Source organism: Aedes aegypti, chromosome 2 (assembly GCF_002204515.2).
Source record: "Aedes aegypti strain LVP_AGWG chromosome 2, AaegL5.0 Primary Assembly, whole genome shotgun sequence".
Lineage (NCBI taxonomy): Eukaryota > Metazoa > Arthropoda > Insecta > Diptera > Culicidae > Aedes > Aedes aegypti.
Window position 1 is genome coordinate 54,245,646 of NC_035108.1, and position 18,076 is coordinate 54,263,721.

Below are 18,076 nucleotides of genomic sequence, written 5' to 3' on the forward strand. Positions count from 1 at the left end.
CATCCGTAGAGTACTGTGCAGTATTTCGTACAACTGCTCACTACTATGCTTGAATAGTTCGGCCAAGAGTTCGTCTTTTCCAGCAGCTTTACAGTTCTTCAACTCATCGATCGCTATTTTGACCTCATCTAGCGTCGGGGTCTCCACAGCTTGTCCATCGTTGCTGATGGTTAACCTGTTCTCAAACGCGCTCGTGTTCTCTCCGTTCAACAAATGTTCAAGGTGCACTTTCCACCTGGCAGTCACCATGATTATATCTGTCAACAAGTTACTGTTACGGTCATTGTACATGACGGGAGACGGCGCTGTTTTCTTCGTATGCCATTGATAGTTTGGTTAAATCTCCGCATATAATTTTCTTCCATGTTGTTTTGCGCCTCAGTAATGAAATCTTCGTCATACTACTTGTTTTTCTGCGCTGAATTCCGTTCTTGGCTGCTCTCGCTTTCTTGTACCGTTCTGCAGGGTAATAGACACTGACATTTAGTTTCTGGCAACATTTTTCTCATCCGTCACATTCTGAAATTCCTCATCAAAGCAACTCTGCACAGTACCTATCACCTCTCGCGCTGCTGTGCTCATCGCACCGTGGATAGACTCCCACAGATTATTGAGCTTGTCGCTTACGTTGTTTCCCCTTATCCGCTCATCAAGCTTCCAGCGATACTGGACTGGTACACCTTCTGTTGACAAGCGCTGTTGTGTTCGCCAAGGTAGATAACCGCGCACAAATCTTACTGTCAAAGAGAAAGTGATCCGAATCGATGTTGGGATCTCTGAAGGTCTTCACGTTGATGAAACGCCGGCAGTCCTCTAAAACGAGGTCTACTTGGTTGCAGAGTTCGCCATTAGGGTGCACTTTTCTACTAGGGGGAAATCTGCAAACAGACGCCTGAGAAGGTAACTCAGGCAGTGTGGGGATGTCGCACCAACGACGACCCTCCAAAACCAGCCCATGCACTGTACTTGAGCAATTCTTTGTGAATTGCTCAAGACTTGTCTGAACCAAAACCACATGTCTTCTCCGCATGTAGCGAGCATGCGAACTCTTGCAACCATGAAACGGGGGCAATCGAACACGGCATGCTCTGCTGTTTCCTCCACGCCAGCACAATTGGGGCACGCAGGAGATTCTGAGTGCCCGTATCTATGCAGGTACTGCCTATAACAACCATGTTCTGACAGAAACTGCGTCAGGAGGAAGTTCACTTGCCCATGGTTTCTTGTATACCATTCTGACACATTTGGTATAAGCCGATGTGTCCTTTAGTGGAGTGATCCCATTCCTGCTGCCAACCTCTAAGCGTTGCCTCTTTACACGCGTCGCGGACTCCTCTGGTACCTCTTTGGTTGAAGCATTGAACATCTTCCTTAATGAAGAGCCCGATCTTCGTATCTTGTAGACAGATGGGTCTATACGCCGACGGGTCTCTTGGTGGTTTTGCAGCCTTTGGTAGTATCACCAATTTCAAGATGCCTTGATCAATACAGCATTGCATCGTGATTCTGAACATGTCCGGATCCGCGTTCACTGCCGCTTTAAAGGCAACATTTCACGACTTCTACCAGCTCTTCGTTCGTCACTCTCGCCACTTCTTCTACTTCATCTGTCGTATGCGGCGCTGGGGACCATGGGCTTTTGGGATGATGCGGGAAGAGTTCATCGATTATCGATCGCAGCAACTCGGGTGACTTCTTTTTGGGCGCTATGGCACCATTGGTCTTCGCCATTACTACTCTGTTGGCGTCACCCCACGGACTCGAATTGGCACACAGGCATCGAGACTGTCAAAGCATGCTCGTTTTCGACTCTTGATTTCCTTTTTGCGAGCTAACTTTGCCTCTCTGAATGCTATACCCCTTTTTATTCTCTTTGTATTTCTGTGAGTGCGCGTTGCATTCTTCGTTTAGTCCGCAGGCAGATTGCTCGAAGATTTGCAGTTGATTCGCACCACCAGTACAGCGGTGGCCTAATTTCTCTGGAAAGGGCTCTTTTCGGCATGGAGGGATCACATGCTCGTGATATCACAGCAACTAGCTCTTCGCCGTTTAGGTCCAGTGTTCCTTTCGTGCCTCGTGGCTTTGGTGAATACTTCGCCGTCGAAGCGCGTCGTCGTCTAACCTCGGGCTTTGGACGAGTTACATTGCACTGCCCTCCGCCCGCCTGGTATTATACTAGTTGGATGGGCTTACTGGCTACGTCGATGTCACACTGCTTTTTGAGGGCAGCCGAGAACTCCGCTGCATCGGTGACCTCATCCAGATTTTTACACTGGAGAGTCGCTTCTGCAGTCAGGGATCTTACATCAACCTCGTCGCCAAGTACTTCTTGTGCCAGTTGCTTATAGACAGCGCCCTTTTGCTTGGCGTCTTTTTTTAAGACTTGGATCATTTCACCAGTCCTAGTCCGCCTTATGCTCAGCACATCTGCACCCAGAACCTCGGCGTATTACGCTTCCTCTGTTTTTAAAACGAGAGCCTCGCCTAAATTCCTATGTTTCGCTGTTTGTGGTTTAAAAATATCCTTTGGCTCCGTTGTCTCCTTTCTTTTTTTCGACTCCTATCCACGGGTTGATGTTGCCATGCGCCCGTGGTTCCTGTCCCGTGACTCATTTTTCTTGGCTTTCTTGCCCTTGGGCTTGGTGTTGGCCTCTCCACGGTTGCCATGTCCTCTTAATAGCGGAGCATGGCTGGTGCCAGCTTTTCCGCTCTGGAGGACTGCTGCGTAGGTCACTTTTCCCTTAGCAACCAACCAACCAACCAACATTTGGGTGCTATAGTTACAGTGAAAGTTTTTAGTCTAAGGCCGTTATCATTGGTGGCGGAGTGAAGGCTCTGGACGGAAAAAAACTCTTCTTCCGACCTGAGCGTTGGCATCACCGATAACAATTTTTACGTTATATTTTGTAGCAGAGCAGTAGGCTTTGCTAACCTTATGTCATTATGTTAAATTCTGTTCTTTGATTAGTATCAGTTAGACCTCCAAAGAAGAAGCACACAAATATACTTTGTTCCTTACAAATACCTCGTCTTCCTTCAATCCGGAGTCTACAATATTTTGGCGACGAGAAGTACGAACCGAAGTCAACCTCAAGTCTCTCGACGGAACATCTATCGAAGTACCGTAAGAAGAAATGTCCGACAACGATCTCAAGGACGCTATTCTACGTCTGACGGAGCTAATCGTGCAACAGCAGGAGTGGATTACTGCACTGGAACGACCCGATCCAACCGACGGAAGTGAGAAAATCATAGCATCGCTCGCCTCCGGGATTCACGAGTTCCAGTTCGATCCTGACGACGGCCTTTTCTTTGATGCATGGTATTCTCGATACGAAGATGTTTTTAAAGAGGACGGAAAACGCCTGGACGACGCTGCCAAGGTGAGGTTGCTTCTCCGAAAACTCAGTACGACGGTCCATGAGCGATACGTGGACAGCATCCTTCCGAAGCACCCAAGGGAATTCAGCCTCGAGGTTTGTTGGCAAACTGAAGAAGGTACTCGGACGTCGGAAGTCAATTTTCCATGCGAGGTACCAGTGTTTGCAGCACTTCAAGAGTGAAGCAGACGATTTTACCTCGTATGCGGCGAAGATTAACAAACACTGCGAAGCGTTCCAGTTGTCAAAGCTATCTAACGACCAGTTCAAGGCTCTCCACTTCATTTGCGGCCTGCAATCACCACGCGATGCCGATATTCGTTCCAGGCTGATCTCCAAGCTAGAAGCTGAAGAATCAGCCCCGGCGCGGTCAGATGGTCCAAGTACTATCACTTTGGAAAATCTGGTGGAGGAGTGTCATCGTATTGTTAACCTGAAGCACGATACTCAAATGGTCGAGAACAAGGATAGCAAGACCATCAACGCCATCACTCGGAACCATAAAGATTCAAACCCGAAGAAAGCCAAGACCCCCAAGACGCCTTGCTGGAAATGCGGTGAAATGCACTACACTCGCTTTTGCCCATTCTCCAGTCACACCTGCACCAAGTGCAAGCAGAAAGGCCACAAAGAAGGGTACCGCTCAAACGACAAAACCAAACCAAAGCCATTCCACTTCAAGCCAAAGGAAAATCTGAAGACAAAAGGAATTTTCTCAATCCGGAACGTGGAAAACAAGCGCAAATTCATCACAGTGTAACTCAACGGAGTACCGGTCAAGCTTCAACATGATTCGGCATCGGACAGTCATTTCGGAAGAAAACTGGATCAAAATAGGACAACCAGCGACTCGGAGAACTGCCGAAGCAGCAATCACCGCCTCTGGAGATAATCTCAAGCTTCTAGCAGAATTTCACACCGACATCACCATCGGCAACGTGAGCAAGTCAGGGCGCATTTTCATTTCAAAAAATCCTGAATTGAACGTGCTGGGAATTGAAACCATGGACCTGTTCGATCTTTGGTCCATTCCAATCAACAGTCTTGTCAATGCAATCCAGCAGCGTCCTGAAGATTTTACAAAGCAGCTCAAGCAGAAGTTTCCAGAAGTGTTCAAGAGTACGCTGGGCCGATACACGAAAGCGAAAATTAAGCTGTACCCGAAACAAAACGCTCGTCCGGTGTACTGTCCGAAGCGACCAGTGGCCTACGCGGCACTTCCGAAGGTGGAAGCAAAGCTCCAGCGGCTCCAGGACAAAGGTATAATTTCTCCAGTGCAATTTTCAGATTGGGCGGCACCGATAGTCGTCTTACGGAAGGCAGATAATGTCTCTGTCCGTGTATGCGGTGACTATTCCACTGGCTTGAACGACGCTCTCGAATCTGACCGGCACCCTCTTCCGCATCCTGATGATCTGTTCGCTGAACTATCCGGAGCACGGTTTTTCACCCACCTGGACTTGTCAGATGCCTAACTACAAGTAGAAGTTGAGGAATCATCAAGAAAGCTGCTTACGGTTAACACACATCGAGGCTTGTTCCAGTATAACCGCCTACCGCCAGGAGTCAAATCAGCCCCAGGAGCTTTTCAATGCATCATCGATAGCATGGTTTGCGGAATACCTGGAGTGAAACCTTATCTGGACGATATTCTCATCGCTGGCAAGACCAAGAAAGAACACGACCGTAGCCTGTATGCTGTCCTTGAGCGAATTCGAGAATATGGCTTTCACCTCAACATTGAAAAATGCAAGCTCGGCGTTTCCCAAATCAAGTTTCTCGGGCACATAGTCGACAAAGACGGTATTCGCCCAGATCCATCGAAGACGTTAGCGATTTCCCAGATGCCACCACCGAAAGACGTTCAACAGCTTCGTTCTTACCTGGGAGCTATCAACTATTATGGACGATTTGTGAAGCAGATGAAACAGTTAAGAGCACCTCTCGACAATCTGCTCAAGAAAGACGCCCACTGGAATTGGACATCCGAGTGTCAACAATCATTCGACAAATTCAAGGTAATTCTTTGTTCGAATCTGCTCCTGACCCATTTTGATCCAGCCAAGGAAATCATTGTCGCGGCGGGCGCATCCAAGTATGGACTTGGGGCCGTAATCATGCACCGTTTTCCAACCGGCGAAATCAAGGCTATCGCACATGCATCAAGATCTTTGACGTCAGCAGAAGCCAACTATGGACAGATAGAGAAAGAAGCACTCGCCCTAGTTTTTGGAGTTACTCGTTTTCGTAAAATGCTGTACGGACGTAGATTCATCCTCCAGACGGATCATCAGCCGCTGATCAAGATTTTTGGATCCAAGAAGGGTATACCGGTGTATACTGCCAACAGACTGCAACGTTGGGCCCTCACTTTGCTCCTGTACGATTTGGAGATCCAACACATTTCGACTGACAAGTTCAGTTGCGCAGATGTCCTGTCAAGACTGATGTCCACACAAACCCGACCAGATGAAGATTACGTTCTCGCTGCAGTACACTTGGAAAACGAAGTCAAAGCTGTTGTCACAGACACGGTGAGCAAACTCCCCCTGACATTCAAGATGATTGTTGCTGAAACCCAGAAAGATCAAGTTCTGCAGCAAGTTATGCAATTCCTGAAAGAAGGTTGGCCCGTAAGTAGTAAGAAGATTACTGACCCTGCCGTGAGAAAATTCAACTCCCGACGCGATGGATTGCAGATAGTCGACAACTGTTTGATGTTTGGTGACCGCATCGTCATTCCAGAAAAGTTTCGCAAGCAAGTACTTCATCAGCTCCACAAGGGACACCCTGGAATGGACCGAATGAAATCACTGGCAAGAAGCTACATTTACTGGCCAAACGTTGACGAGGACGTTAAAGACTTTGTTCGTGAGTGCAGATCCTGTGCTCAAGCAGCGAAGGCTCCGACGAAAACTACTCTGGAATCCTGGCCCGTGTGCACCCAACCATGGCAACGTGTACACATAGATTATGCAGGTCCAATCGGCGGATACTATTACTTGGTTATAGTGGACGCATATTCCAAGTGTCCAGAAATTTTTCGAACTCGTAACATAACCGCAACTGCAATGTTGGATATACTACGTGAAACCTTCGCGCGCTACGGGAATCCGGAAACCCTAGTCTCGGATAACGGAACCCAATTCTCTAGCGAAAAATTCCAGCAGTTCGTCCAAGAGAACGGAATCAATCACATGCGTACTGCTCCATACCATCCCCAATCGAATGGTCAAGCAGAGCGTTTTGTCGATTCTCTCAAGCGCGGACTCAAGAAGTTAAGTGAAGGGGAATCTACGCCAACACTACAGCATCTTCAAACCTTCCTGTTTGTATACCGCAATACACCGAATAAGTGCAGTCCGCAGACGAAGACTCCAGCAGAACTGTTTCTTGGTAGACCAGCCCGGACAACTTTGGACCTCTTGAAGAAGCCCGTTCGAACACCTACGAGCAGTAATGATCAACAGAATCTGCAGTTCAACAGAAGACACGGTGATAGCACGTGAGTTTCAACCTGGAAATCTGGTGTACGCCGAGTACCACAGCAACAACAAGAAATCCTGGATTCCTGGACGGATTGTAGAGCGGAAAGGTTCAGTCAACTACAACGTGTTCAACCAAAGAACCATCCGTTGCTCAACCAGTTAATCTTCCATGGAAAATCCTCCTACAAGAACATCAAAATTACACCCATATCAAAACAGATGACCTAGAAGAAGAAACCTTCCCTCCTGGACCCGATGTCGAACCAGTTCCTGAAGTTTCAGCAACCACTTCAGCAAATGATGACCGCTTACGATGTAATACACCTGAACTGGTCCACCCTGAAGCGATAGCTGTTGCCGAACCTGATGAGATCCAACCAGATGAAGCGACTGGACAAGAGCCATCCGCTGATACCGATGTTGAACCACGACCGCTTCGCTCCAAGAAGTTGCCAGCTTGGTTGGTCCCATACGACATATTCTAAAAGGGGAGATGTAGCAGAGCAGTAGGCTTTGCTAACCTTATGTCATTATGTTAAATTCTGTTCTTTTATTAGTATCAGTTAGACCTCCAAAGAAGAAGCACACAAATATACTTTGTTCCTTACAAATACCTCGTCTTCCTTCAATCCGAAGTCTACAATATATTTTGAGAACAATCGTAGACAATCATAAAACGCATCCTTCGTGTCGTCGAGTTTATCGTTTTTCGGCGCAAAGATGTTGATCAAACTGTAGTTGAAGAATCTGTCCCGTATACTCAATACGCAGATTCATTCATTAATCGATTTCTACTCCATAACACGCTTCATCTGTTTCCCGATCACTGTTGGATAACCTGTTGGATTCATACATCATTTTCTGCCTTATCACTGGTAGATGCTGTATTTGAAAGTTATGTTGGCTACGGGATCCATCACCCTGAATTCACGTTCTCCAGATCTAGACCATCCTTAATAGCAGATACGCTCACTCCAACCTTCTGCAGTTCACGAGCCAGAAGGCTCACTCGTCCGGGTTCATTTAACGTCTTGATATTCCAGGTACCGAATTTCCAATCATAGTCCTCATTTTGCTGCCAGGTCGGTTGCCGAACGTATCGTTCGTTATTTCTCTTTTCTTCATTTTTCTTGGTCGGTAAAAAATACGATATGCTACCTTACCAGGGTTACGATACCTACATCACGATGGTGGGGCTTTCACCTTAGGTGTAGCTGACGTGGCCAGCATTTCATACTAAGTCACTGGATGCCAGACCAGACGCTGCTTGAGCAGCACCTCCAAGGTGGACAGACGCTCGAGAAGCACCTCCTCATTCTCACTGATGTCAGAAGGACAACAGTTCCCAGGCAGCACTACCAGCTAAGCACACAACCCTTTGCTAATGGTCTTTGTAATCGTTTGAACCGTGGGTCTTGCTATGGACAATGTAGTGTTATCTACCCAGATTTGTTTTGAAAAAACCCTTCCAAGTCTTGGTTGATCTAGCAGATAGAAGGGTTTCATCTCCAAAACAATTTGGAGCACCCGTAATAGCTTGATTACCTTTTATGCATATAACATGTGATATGGGGTGTTCTAATGAAACAATGGCTTGTCGAACATACCTTTACCGAAGGAAAGTTGTTTGCTTGTATCACTGAAAAATGCTATGTCATTTATGGATGACCCCTAACGGGTTAGGATCGGGACAAGGATCCAGCGGGGACCCAAAGGAAGGACGCTCGCGCGTATCGGCAAATGGAAACGTGTGTAGCGATTAACGACCAGGTCAGCTCAGCTTCAGAGCACCCAAAAGCGGAGGGCGGATGGAAAAACGTTTCGGGTTCCGGGAGAGTAGGAGTTGCTTTTGGCTATCCCCCTTCCCGTGAATCACGCCCCACGCGAACCGCTTTGAAAAGATGTGCTGTTGCTGCAACCGTTGCCATTCCTGGAAGGCATCACAGGCGACCGTCATCATCATCGTCCTTGTCCTTTTTAGGTGATGGTGGCGGTGGTCATTGCTCTCCGAGGATATAAAAACGAATTTATGGGTCAGTGGAAGATTATAGTCTGATAATTGCGGAACGGTTTGCCGAAAGCCGAAAGGCCACCAGGGTAGCAACGGGCAGCACCCACAAAAAGTCTTTAATTTTTTATCTAAATTTCGTCAGATAGACACCGGAGCTTGCGAACTAAAGGTATGCGATTTTCCGAATGGTATCGTTGAATGCTGTTCGTAAAGAATTTCCACGGTATTCAATGAGGTGAAATTCATGTTTTCTGATTTTTTTTACGTTTCACCTCATTGAAAAATGTGGCAAAACTGTTAGGTTACAAACGGAAATTGACATATCGAGCTGTCTTTCGACTTTCTATCCTTTCGATCTTTAATATTCATACCTTTTGTCATAGATTCGTTTGATACCCGCTACAGCTCATGTATTCTATGAGATTCATGAGATTTCGTTCTCTACTACAAGTCATATGGTGAAGGATTAATGAAAACTTTTTACAAGCCTTTCGCGAAAAGACGGAAATTACGAAAATAAAAAAAATGAAAGGAAAAGAATGAAATCAGAATGTATTGTTTAGGAAAAAAAAATTACGTGCCGTAATGAATTTTGTATTGAGTTTCACAAAACCTTTAGATAATTCGTCAAATTTCTCAATATTAGTGCAAAAATTTCGCGTATCGTTTTGCTTCGTATCGACATACAAACAAATTCACACCGCATACCCCTACCCTGAACAGCTGCCTCTCCGCCCAGGGTCCAAGTAGGAGGGAAAACTGCTCCTAATGGACCAGATGAGCGAACGACATTAAAATGCGAATCGCTCAGAGTGTGGATCGACCGAGGTGGAGCCGACGGGAGGGATTTTATCGTGCTCGAAGAATGATAATTAAACATAAAAAACTATCATAAAAGCAAAGCGAACAGCGCGCATCGTTCGGGTCCCGTGAATGCTCTGGACCGGAAGAGGGATGGGAATGGGAATGGCGCGGAGGACCCGGAAACGCTACATAGTGTCACATCTCGACGGAGAATAACAGACAGATGCATTCAAACGAACGAATAGCAGGGGGGAACACGATGAACCATTATGATGATTATGAGTTCGGGAAAAACGGGTCAGAGTCCCACCAACTGGGAGACAATGAAAATACGCAACAGTGTTGTCCCGGCTGGATTGACGATAAGGGCGGCCGCGACCTGGTTTCGGGTTAGATTTTATTGCCCAGGCTGCAGGATTTAATATCGAAACGATCTGATGGTTGGGAATGCGATTTAAGATTTTTATGTTGGAAATTCAGTGAGTGAAACGGTGGATGTTTCTACACAGAATTGATTCGCAGAATTTGGTCGATTTTATGTAAGCTTTACGTTTCATCCAATGGTTTATAAAGATTAAAAATTTATTTGAAATTATTCAATAGATTCACCAAATAATAAAACAATAATTTTTAAGATAACCCGTCTCGGTTAAATTAAATATGAAATTAAAATTGAAAAACCAGTGAGCACAAGTCAATAGTGTAATTGTCTTTTGGAGTAATCAGCAGAATCTTGATCAGGACTGAATAAGAGCCTTGTTTAGAAAACAGACAGCTCCATGTCATGGAACACGACAATATCCTGTGAAGGATTCCAAAAATAACTTGTTCTAAGCCCGATCAAGGCTTGCAGTCACTAATTGGGTAATGGAAAGCCTGCGAATATTCAATAATATCGTTGGAATACAGAAATTGTATAGACATATTTTTTCAATATTATATTTTCTGTACATGCAACAGTGGAATACAATTTTTGTTTTTGGTCCTATTTTGGAAACGAATGTTTAATGGTCGGACAGTATTAGGAGAGTATGCTGTTCAGGATTTGGAAAGTATCTTGAAAACATCTTGTTTTTAAGTTGTGCAAACCTGTTCAGAATGTGTTCAGGACACGAACAGGACTCTAGCAAAATCTTGTGCACAAATTTGGAGAAATCTTAATCTGGATTCTAAAAACAAATCTGCATAGAATTCTGAACAATTTTTTTTAGTATTTCAACCTGAATCTAAAGAATTCGGACAGAAATCTGTACTGATGATGTACAGGATTCGATTTGAATCCTCCTCAAGATACGAACATAATTCTGCTCAGGATCCGTTTAGAATCCTATTATCTTGGGCCTAAACAGTAACTAAACCTGTCTGCATTTGATAGTTGTTTAAATTGCCAATCCATTTCAATACTAACTGTCCTGCAACGAATGTCACAGTTTGCCGCAATTCAGCTGTCCACTTCATACAGAAAGAAAAATGAAGCCGATCCGAAAGCCACTGCATAGTAAGTGCTCATCCAGTGCAAAAATATCTCCACCATCAGCCGGGCAGGTGAAAAGCTCCTTTTGATTCGTTATCGTTTCACTTAATAATACTCCCGTACCAACGACCCGTCCTCAGAGAGAGACATCCGGCCAAGGATGTACAAGCTAAATCAACATTCCATTAGGGAACAGTGTGCAGAGATTTTCCTACTACTTCATCATGCAAACCAGACAACAGCAGCAAAAAGACTCTTCGACTGACATTCCTCGCCAACACTCTTGCCCAATAATGCAATGCACTCCGCCCTCCCCATACTGAAACCTGAAAGCACGCAAATCGTTGTCGCTGCCCCAACACTCTCAGAAGAGTACACTTTGTTGTGCAAGAAGGCATGGTGACGACGACGACTACGAGGACGACAACCGGAAACAACCGAAAAGAAGCGCAAGGCAAGTGCTTTTTACTCGATTGCTCCACTATACTCCGCAAAAGTTCACTGATTTTTTCCCCGGTGTGCAGAAATATCCACCTTCTCTCTCAACCTAAATCGCAAAGAAGCACAGCCAAGCACAAGCCTGAAATTCTTGTTAGTAAATAATAATATCGTTAAGACACTTTGGGATCGTCTTCGAAAGCGATTTCCTCGTGTCGTGTCCGGATTGGGAATATGTGTGCGACGTGCCCTCAGAGTCCGTAGCAAAGGCGGACGCGGAGGAAAATTCCGAAGACTATTTTCCCGATAAAAACGAAATGCTGCGACAGGGGCGTAGGTGGTTGTAAGGGTTACTGAAAATCAAACGTAGTTTGAATGAACGACTCTCAACTTAAACTGCTGATCAATATACTCACCCCTCCATTTAAGTAATGAATCGGTGGTACTTGAATTTTACGCAGATGAAATCGTTGCATAATTTTTTCATATTTAATAATTCAGTTTGTATATTTTTTTGTCGATTGACGTAATTATTACTTAAAATGAGACTTATGGAATAAATCTTGTAAAAAGTTATGATACATATTTTCTAATTTGCTTTGGTGTTATAGCTCAGCCACGAATTCCGTGGGAAACAATTCTTCAGATCTACCAGATCTAACTCATTAAGTTTCTGAATAGTATTTGTAACTGAATGTCCTTGACAATGTATTTTGCCAGGTTATACAAGTGTAGGTCTTAAGATGGGTAAGCGTAATCAGTGACCTTTCACTCATCTTTTGATTGGTTAATGAAGATTTCGATTCCGCAGCATGAATAATTTATCTATGTATACTGTCAAATTTTCAGCATGTGTTTTTTTAGTTTTTGAGATATATTTTTTTGAAAATAAATTATTAGTCATTTTTCATCAGCATACACTGTAGGTCTCAGCGCATTAGATTTTATAATTTTAAAAAAAATCATAATTTTTGAACAGCTCAACCGATTTCCAATCTATGGTTTCTATTCCAATCTATTCCAATCTTTTTTTAAAATTTATCATGTAAAACATTGTTTTTTCAGATTTTTCAATTTTGTCTAAAAAGTCAAAATCTTAAGCTTTCATTCCATTAAAAAAGATTGGAAATCGGTTGAGCTGTTCAAAAGTTATGATTTAGTTTTTTAATAAAAAATATAATACGCTGAGACCTACAGTGCGTGTCGCTGAAAAATGGCTGATTTTTAATTTTCAAAAAATATATCTTAAAAACTAAAAAACATACATCGCAGAAAATTTGACAGTAACAAAATAGCAAATTTTCACGGAATTCGGCGACCCACTAGATCGGTTTTTCATGGAATGGCTGTATATAAATAAAAATGAAATGGTGTTGGTATGTCACGGTTTGACTTTCGAACGGGATATCGAATTTCAATGATTCTTTCACTGTTATAATCGTCCAGAACTCCCATGTGTTCGTATGCATCAGATGTTTAACGAATTCACCTGGAGAGGTAAAAAAAAACTAGAGCAAACAAAACTGTAATTTTATATCTGAGCCCTCTTGAAGGCAAGACGATGTTTGCCGGGACCACTAATTTTAGATAAATATAAATGTGTAGTTTTTTCAAGATTCTTATTCCGGATGCTTATTTTCACTTTTGCCTTATTTTCCGAGCACTTTGATTCAAATTGCAGACAGCTCATTTTAAACATAATTCAAACTGCCGAATCATCAATTGAAATCACCCAACTACCGGAGAGACGTCAAAGATGGCCAGCCATTCTAATATTCCATAGATATCCGCGAAAAATGCTTAATAAAACGAGCCTCAAAAGTGAGGGCTTTTGAGCGGCAAATATTGAAACATTTCGTGTGAAGAAGTGTGTCCAAAATTTGAATCAGAACGGAACTCGAAATACAGGACATAGATCAGACAACCAGAAGTCGCGTAAGAAGTCGTTAATTTGTGAAAATTTTATCAGACCCGGATTATATGGTAATTGAAATCATAAATCATAATCTCGAATAAAACGTTATTTTCTGAGCTGCTCATTCACACATTTCATTTAGTTCCGTACACAATTACAATATAAGTTGGCTGAATCCATAGCAGCTGTCAAATCTCCTTTGTTATTGCAAATTTAGTCGTATAAGGGTACAGAATTCTTCACAATTGAATCAATACACTCACATTATACGCCAATTTTCATCACAAAAAATAAGCATGTATATCGCCATGTACGTACAACGGCGTTTCACGACATCTTATGAGTGAAATATTGCACAGTTAAGCATCGCATAGCCCAAAAAATGATTGCATAGAAACGAGTGACATTTCAGAGCATTGCGAACAAGGGCTTAGCCCTACCGCCTAATGTAGCTGCCAAGCTTTGAGTGCACCGGCTATTTAAGGTTATCTAATAACTTCAAAAGCTTTATGTAAGTATGTGGTTTCACTCAAGAAAAGTAAAGAATTTCCTTGACTAAATGTGTCAAGAAATTTCCTACGATTTCCTAAGAGTCCCACTTGAAATGACATTTCTTTTCATCTGCGTACTGCAATAAAAAAATGTGATTTTCTGAACTGAACTGTCAATTTCAACTCAAAATTTCCAGTATTATGAACAAGCTTGTAATATATTACATTTGAGTACAACGTTCGTATGAAATTATCCTAGATCTCATAACGTTTCGTACAGTTATGTTACTTCATGTTATCAGTACAATTACTGTTAAAAGTTGTCTAAAGGCTCCGATGAGAACAGGCTTGTAATCCTGAGTGTTACCTTGTCTTTACGAGATTTACAGATAAGGTTAATACTCACTCAGGCTCCTAAAATTTTGTTGTGGGAAATTAAGGTGAAGATGAAATCAAACTTCAAATTTCTCAGAGCAGAAATCTGGAGAACCAGATATCTGTTCAAGCTAAAAGCTCACTGGAATTGAGCAATCGATCAAATTTTCAGTTTGATAGCTTGCCTGGTTCTTCAGATTTGTGCTCTTGCAAATTTCAGATTTGGCTTCGATTCATCTTCCCCTTGAACTGTGTGAATCCTCTCCTTACGTTTGTAGATTTGAAGGCAAATGAACACCAATTATGGATTTTTTTTGAGTTTTGGTGCTTATGTAATCGGTGTTCATGGATAACCTGGAAGCGTAGTGGAAAACTAAACGAGGTAGGAAAAATATGTATGAACCTTCATGATCATGAGTACAATCCTTGTTAATTCACCTTTGAAAGAAGTCAGAAGTCCTGTTCTGAAATAAGCTTTAGACTCTTACATCATTGTTGAACTGGAATAGGCTTATTTGAATTCACCTATTTGGGTACAATCCGTACTCGTTAATTTTTAAGAGATCATGAGTTATGAAGTGTGTGGAGTTGTGTCAGGTCTACAGTTGAAAACTCAAAGAATTTCAATGTTAACCTGAAAGCAGTCAAAACCAACATTATTGTATGAGCACCAATATGTGTTAAATTTGGTTCAGGGTTCATTAAGCCAAATTTCGAAATGGAAGAACGCCGTTTGACCGAACGCCGTTTGGTCGAAGGGTCATTTGGCCGATTGCCATTTGATCGAAATAGAAAACAATAGTGAGATACTGTTACTGAATCGAAGCCAATCTTCAAATTTTCAAGAGCACGAATCTGGAGGACCAAACACCCGTTCGAGCTGAAAACTTAATCGATTGGTTATTAGCTGATGGCGACCAATCGATTAGGTTTTCAGCTCGAACGGGTGTTTGGTTCTCCAGATCAGTGTTCTTGAAAATTTGAAGTTTGGCTTCGATTCATCTTCACCTTAGCATGTATTTGTAATGATATGGAAAGCTGAATTTCAAAGAACTTGTTTAGCTCATTCTTATAGAACGTTGAATCACAATTGCAATTGATATACAAACGACAAACTCTTTTGTGTTAGTTTAAGGAACTGTCAGTGCTTAATCAAATTTATCAAATTCTTAGCTTTTCGCTTTGCATTAGTAGTCATTTTTTGACAGTAACTCGAATCGTACTAAGTAAATTATTTCATAGTTTCAGCAAAAGCATGTTTTGGCTTCTGATGTTCACAATTGAGAAACAGTTAGCTTTTTTGACGTTAGCGTTCACCGAGTCGTTCGGTTTACTGCGCAAGAAAACGGTACAGTTCAGTTCACACGTTGCAATCGTTATCTGAATGACTTCTCACCTAAATTTTGCTTAAAGAATAAGTTTTTAATTAGGTTCTTAAAGTCTTAATAAACGTATTATTAGCCTAGATTACTTTTATTGAGGAAGAAGAGCCCATGAAAGAAGGATAGATCTCTTATTGAAATTTAAGCAAATGTATTGCAAATAATCGTTATATCAGTATAATTACAAACAACTTCCGACGATTTAAAGAAGGTAAAATTCTCAATAAGAATAGGAAGCTAAGCTATTGTCAAGCTATGTTTAAATGAAGGAAAAACACTTGAAAACCTAGCACACTATTGATAACCCAGAGTCTAATCAACCATCAGCTTGGAGTCTTTACGCAATGTGTGGAGTTTACAACTTTGTCCTGAATGAACGGGTCGATTTCAGTATTCTCTTGGAGCACTTGCATGACGTCCCGTCACATCAACAAAATTACAACATGATCAGTTATTGGTCCACACATCTGCATGATAGCAATTTGATTATTTTTTGTTCGTAAACGACGGCTAAGTGACACCATTAAATTTATTTATTTATCTTCAACAGATTACAGTTAACTCTCCCTTACTCGATATTGGAGGGACCAACGAGATAGGGAGTTATCGAAATACAGAACACAGAATCAGTGCAATTGCTATCCAAGGGACCATCGAGTTAGCCATGAAAACCAACTTTTACTATGGTTCTTTAACTTGATATCGAGATACCGAATATCGAGTAAAGGAGAGTTAACTGTACTTGTTTTTAGAAAGTTCTTGAAACTAAAATTCGTTCGCTTTTCTAAATTCAAATCACTATTATTTTAATTTAATATACAATTTAATAATACAAATAACTATTTTTTAATTTAACAACGTTTAACAACAATTGGCTTCAAAAATGTGTATGATATATTTGGAATCAGTTGAGTTTAAGTGAAGATATAGTCAAACAAAGATGATTTTTTCTTGTAAAAAGAGGAAAAATTCAGAGAATCCCACTTTTAACGAAGGCTTGTTTACATTCGAGACAAATTTTACGTTCTACAAACTTATCATAAACATAATTTCGAAGAGAATTGAATAGAAAATATCGCAATAATGAAGACTTTACTGCAGGTTATATTTTATAACTTGAAAATTCACCTTCAAGTCGCTTACGCCACCTTATTATTAAAATTTAATAATTTTGGCTCAAACTTTGAGGATTCGCATTTTGTGTGATTTTAATAAGGAGGAGCACGCCAATGTTCGATTCTGAGAGATTTAGAAAACTGAACCCAACTTGCTAATATTGTTCTTGTTTAATTTTTTTCTGTTCGGAACAAAGTGATTAAGTGATAAAGTTTTCGGTTTTCTTACAGTTGCAATTTCTAACTTGATCGCAGGAAAGGATTCTAATTGAAAGGTTCTGCTAATTTTACCCTTTGAAGAATGTGGTGGGTACACTCCTCATAGGCACGCCCCTTTATCAGTCAAGTCAGTCAGGATCCCTTGATAAAGTAAAGAAATGACACCGATATTGTTCATGCATCCGAATCCTAGTCCTCACTTCGTCAAACTAGAGAACAAAATAAATAAAAGATTAGAAGACAAATTGTTGAATTCGACTCCGTTTTTTTTTTCCTTGTCTCAAGATCATTTTCCGCCAACTGGAAAAACCAAGACTTGTCACTTTTAACAAGGTTCAAAATGTAATAAGGACTAAAAAGTGTTCCTTTGATTACTGTAACATCCTACTCTTTTCATTTGAAGCAGTCAGGACTACGCCATAACGCACCACGAAAAGATGATCTACCCGCGTTATGGGTCTCGCCCTTAACTTACTTATGTTAGTTCAGGGCTTTCCTACCGTTGGTTCAAAGACCCCTTAAGGGGCCGTGTTGACTTCTTAGCTGTCCGTGAAGGTATTGTGAATAAGTATATTTTTTCTCGATTGATGGATAAATGTGGGGAATTTATTAGCTCACTGGTTTTGCATGGAGGCATTACCAACTAGCCACACATGTTTAAACGCTTCTGAACTTATTTTGTTCAAAAACTTGATACGCCAAAAACTGATTATATCGAATATATTATCGTTCAGGGAGGCTACATAGGAAATCCTTTCCGTACGTTCAACTTAACTTTGGCAGATTTCACCAATTTTTTTTGCGAAATCTTCGAGAAGTTTGTCTGGACCCTGGTAAACTATTGGCGGGATTGCAGAAATTTAACATTGTATTTCGTTTGCTCTTAAACCATCTGTGGAATCATCTCCAACTAATAGTAGGATCAATTATTTTCGACTGATATTCATTGTGGTGGTTGTGAGATGATTTCTATCAAACTTTTTG

At 41.9% G+C, this 18,076-nt stretch overlaps 1 protein-coding gene across 5 annotated transcripts in view; it reads left to right on the forward strand.

Annotated features, from left to right (window-relative positions):
* Nucleotides 1-18,076, forward strand: part of LOC5566288 (RNA-binding protein Musashi homolog Rbp6) — a 1,418,593-nt gene that overhangs the window by 1,047,162 nt on the left and 353,355 nt on the right. The gene's annotated exons all lie outside the window — the stretch shown is intronic.